This window comes from Photinus pyralis, unplaced genomic scaffold (genome assembly GCF_008802855.1).
Source record: "Photinus pyralis isolate 1611_PpyrPB1 unplaced genomic scaffold, Ppyr1.3 Ppyr1.4_LG3a, whole genome shotgun sequence".
NCBI lineage: Eukaryota > Metazoa > Arthropoda > Insecta > Coleoptera > Lampyridae > Photinus > Photinus pyralis.
In genome coordinates, this window is record NW_022170509.1 from 7,718,120 (window position 1) to 7,723,615 (window position 5,496).

The following is a 5,496-nucleotide window of genomic DNA, read 5'->3' on the forward strand; positions in this document are numbered from 1 at the left end:
CTGAAAAGTGCCCTTTGTATAAATTGCGTCTTTAAAAGCAAATTACCTTCTGAAACGGTTTCTTTGCGGGATTCCGCAAGATATTGCACAATGCATCCATATAAAGTGTCGAAAATTTCTCCGGTGCCGCTATGTACAATGTAATAACTAATAAAATTTTACCGATTATTGATTTTAGTCACGTGGCATTTTATTCGTAATTACTTTATTGCCATTATTAGAGAACAATAACCGTTTAGTTAATATTCCAAATTGGTTGCAATAGGTTAACAATTGAATTGTAATAATCCAGTCACAGGTCCTTATCCCCATTTATTTATCCATATAAAGCGCACGTTTATTTTTTAAATTAGTGCGATGTCGCCCTTTGCATTTTTTACTTTCTTTCGTTAACCATTGGCGGGATCAATTAAATGTACTCGATTAAAAGGCAACTTTCTTCAATTTAAATGAAAAGTTTACCTACCATTGTTGAATTTTAAATTTATATTTTTTGCGAATATATTAGAGGTATTCATGAATCTTTGTTTGAAGAAAGTTGTGTGACACAAAAATTTCCATTAAATCGTAAAATAGAAATAATTAGTTTTTTTTTAATGAAAACCTATCGCTTGGCTAAGCACTATACGAATTTACCTGCACTGCTTTCGTATAATTATATTCTTGAAATTGACGTACTCTTATTAGTCGAACCGGTACCCTCAATAAATTGCAAACTTAATGCATTTTGTGGTAATGGCAAACTACTTTGCACATAGATTACTATAAGCTTTAATATGACCCGCTGCAATTTCCACGGTGGCAGACCCACTTCTTCAAACGGAATCCAAAATTTCGGATTATCGATTTCTGCACGTAACTGATGACACACATAATAGCTGTTTTGTCGTTTAGTAACATTACACTGCTTAGCAATATTGGACTATAATTGTTGGTTAAATAAGGTCAGATATGAAATAATACTGCGCGTATACAGTGCTGTTTATTAAGAAGTAGACATAGGGATTTACGTGTATTGTTTTTCCCTATGTCTACTTTTAAATGACAAAATCTTATGAACGGCGCCTAATTTAATGCATCCAAAATAACTGCTCAAAACAAATAAAGATCTGGCTGTCATATTAATTAATTTGAGTATTGATGCTTTGGCTTCCCAGACATTAAATCTCTTACACTCATTAAACTGTTACCGGCACTATACGAATTGACCAGTTGAATTTTTTCTTCAGTTGAATACATCGCACACGGATGAAAATAAAAATACGGAAAATACAATACTCAAATTAATTAATATGACAGCCAGATCTTTATTTGTTTTAGGAGATTATTTTGCTTTCGTAAAATTAGATGCCGAGCATATTTTTTTTGTTGTCTTTATTTTATAGTGGGCTAATTAGCCCGTCCAAGACAACGAGATTTCCCAAAAACCAGTACGAAGTTCGCTAGTTCAATATAAAATTGGTTCTTTCTCCAGCAATCTACATCTTAACTGTCCTAAATTAAATCACAATCACCTTCATTTACGCCGCTACTCTGGTAGAACCAGCTGGAAAAAAACGTATGGTAGGAATCAGTTAATTTCGTAGAGAGCACAAATAAAACAAAACTAGAAGCTTATTGTTTCGGATAGTATCTCAGTACCTTTTATTATTCCGTTATTACAAAATATCTGCAGATGTATCGCAAATTTAAATACGTGGTTTTACTTATTTACAATTAACTAAAAATACATTTATAAGACTTAAAATGAGTTAATTTATAATAATCATTATTATTTATGACTTACAATTTGTAACATAACGCAAGCGCATTGAAGTGGAAACACAATTCGATTTGCTTATATAGCAAACAACATTCTCAAAGACGCTTCAGAATGTTCTCGAACAAACACGTCATATTTCCAGGAGAAATTACGTCACTTCCGCCTTCTTTCTTAATCGCCGATGACTATCATTTTCCATGGCGCCTCGATGTCTATAGAGATTTCTGGAATTTTTGCTACACTGAGCCCCTCCTAAAACAGTTGCGTCTCGCAAGACGGACGGCGGTGGTACCGGAGACACAATCCCAGGCAGCTCGCTGGTGCTGTAACGCGAACATGATGGCGATATTTTCACGACGATCCCCCCGTGCACCTTCCTATGTGGAAAAAAAATGTCTTGAGGGGTTCCTCTAGGGTTCAAGAAACAGATCAATATTTCCAACCCCCGTGCCCTGGAATACCACCTCTAACTTATCAAAGCCACATCCGATCTTTGTAATTGACAACTTGGTAACGCCATGAATTTGTAGTTGATGTTTCAAGTGCTCTACCAGGTTTATCACAAGACCGGTCCTTTGTTACCAGATAATGAAGAAATCGTCCCTGCTCCCGAAGGAAATACACTTTACCCACATCGGGACTTTGCAGATAAATGGCCTATGGCCCTTTTTAAATAACTCAACGCCTTTACATTGCGTTATGCTAGGTGTGTACTTTCTATTGCCCATCTTTAAAAAAACACCCTGTATGAAAGGTTATGGGTTCCGAGTTCACGAATTAACTTTTGCATTCATCACGTTGTTGCCCTAAATCGGTCCAAATCGTTATTTGTGCAACAATTTTGTTGGTAAAAACATCAAACTCGATGACCAAGAAATGACACATGGGTATTTTTGACGACCAAAATATTTTTACTCAAACTATGTAACAATTTTCTTGGGAATTGCTCAATTCTCAAGTGGTCCATGTACCTATATTTTTGGTGACAACATATTTTTGGTCAAAAAATGTCAAAATGGTTACTGATGTCCCGTTTTTCCTGGGATGAAGGTCTCGTATCGACTTCGGATGTTCGCGATATGAAAGCCTATGGGTTCCAGATCAAAAATTAATTTTGACATCGGAATCTATCACTTTATTGTCCAAAATCGATCTTTATTTATACACTATCGTAAAGTAGTCCGTCCGTCGGCCTATGTGGGTAGGTTGAGCTGGAATTTCCAGCCTAGAAATACCTACGTAGTGGTGGTTTTGGTTTAATTGTTCTTACAAATACAGTTCGCATACTTTGGTAGCATAGGTGACGTTTAATTGATTTCATTAAAAAAATAACTCGCACATTTTCGAAAGCTTGTCAGCTTTTCATCTTACGCCTAAGGCACATGTGCCAAATTTAGTTACTTTCGGTTTAGTGGTCTGGCAGGAAATAAGTGCACAGACAGGCGAACTAATAATCATTGATATCGGGTTCCTAAGGGATCCAAAACTAAGATTTCTGTCGTAAAAGATGGACGCACCTCTCTTATACATGTACTACGTATTGCAGGTAGTTAAAAACATAATTAAAGTGATAATATATTGTAACGAATATTCCAGAAATCCCGATAGACATCGAGGTGCCATAAAAGATTAGTCATCGCCGCTCAAGAACAAAGACGGATGCCCCCATCTGGCTAAGGACCTGGTGTTCACTGAGGTCTCATTACCACGCATTCGTATTCTAGTGCGCTTCACTCAGTTACTGATCCTGATGCTCAAACCTGGAAATATGGCTTGTGTGTTTTAGAACATTCGTAAGCGTCCTTGAACACTCTAGAAGTTTGCTATATAAGCAATTCGAATTGTGGTGATACCAGATCACTTTTTCGCGTTTTTTCAGTCAATAACATAAATTCCCTTCGCCGTTCATCGTATTTAGCTTTCATTTCGTTTTCTACCTTATGAATCACCATCCATCATCTTTTGGTATTATCTGGTTGTATTTTGGTGTTCTTCAGTTTTTTACATTATATGGACTGCGCTTTTAATTGTCTTTAATTTGATTCGCGTTTCGATCGCGATTTCGTATTTAATCGACGGGAATAATTCTCGGGATGATTGCACGATTATTTTGGATTCGCGGATTTAATTCACATAAATTAATTATTTCTTTAAAATTTCACTTTGATTTTGATCAATTAGAGTGTCTATTTTGCGGATTAATTAAACTAATTTAATTAAAACTGAGCTATTCGCGGTAACTGTTATCAATTGTCCCCAGTTGAAAATGGCCATAAAAAAGTGGGAGGTAATTTTTTACCCCTGATTTTTTTATATGTCTGGTCAGTCACGCATTTTTTCAAAAAGCGAAGAGCTCATTAAATTGAGCTGGAACTCTTGCCCATTTAGTCGTCTATCTATCTCTGCTAGCAATCAAATCCGCATCGGCGAAAAACCCACCCTGTATGTGCGTAAAAAACACACAATTCGTCACTGTCTTTAAATTACGCGCAATTGAGCGATTTTAATTAAAATTTAATCAATCGATCAAAACGCAGATGGACTTAAATCCGGAACTTTAATTAAATCGACTGACAATTTTAATTAATTGATCCAATTTCGTCAGAATTAAAGTTCCAATTCCCAGAAATTAGATAGTAATTAAATTACTTCAATCAAATTCTCAAGTTAAAACCAGACAATCGGTGTCTCTTTACCGTCAATCAGAGGGTGCAGTAGTCGAGACCAAACTATGATCTCTTTACTTTGACTCCGTTCAAAACAATGTTGCAGTATTCCAAGATTCAATTGAAGGACATCTAGTAAACGGTGAGAGTAGGGGCCAGTTGCCATGTTCGCTAAAATGATGTGCAAATTGAAAATTAATTTTATTAAACTTAATTGATGAATAAGCGGCCTTTTTGGAAAAGTAGCTATGTAGCGGTCAGTGGGAGAGGTGTCACTTAATTGATAAAATGTAAATAATCGAGAGCGTTATCCCATAAAATTCTGTCTGCATAAGACCAAATAACCTAAGTAATAAAATTTCGCAACAGTAAAAGTAAAATAGATACTATAATAACGTTCAATTGTGTTTTAGCATAAAAAGAATGGCCTAATAAAATTCAATATCAGTAGCAGTAAAATATGGTAATAAAGCGCGCTCTTTTTATTTTTTAGCGTGCTGTCATCGATATTTATAAAGATATTGAAAACAAAATTTTAAAAATAGTACAATCAACAAGTTGGCAGTTACACGCAATACAACTAAAAAGGGGTGTTGAGAAAATCTATAGATACCTGTATATAAAATAAGGGTCGTCATGCGACTTCCCGCGTTCCGGAATAATAATTGTGGCAAAACAGAGACTATTTTACAAGTAATAGACAAAATTTGGAAAATTTTGTATAGGTTTGTACTCGGTGGAAGGAAATCAATATATAATACATGTCGCGACGCAGGAGGTCGCTGGCGTCAGCGCTTTTCCTTCTCGTACTATACGGAAAGCGGCGTGAAAGTAGTGACACAGATATGCTCATCATCAGTACATACCAATAACATTATTATGACCACACAAACTAAAAGCCTTTAAGTTCCATTGTCCGAATAAGTTCTGAAAAACGCTACTTAATCCATATTTCTCTTTACATTTGCTTTGTCTAAGCAAAATTCCATTGGGAGGGTTTTCCGCGTATACTAATTTATATAAAATTCAAACGGGAGTAAGTATTAAAAACCGCGATATTTGAAGCCG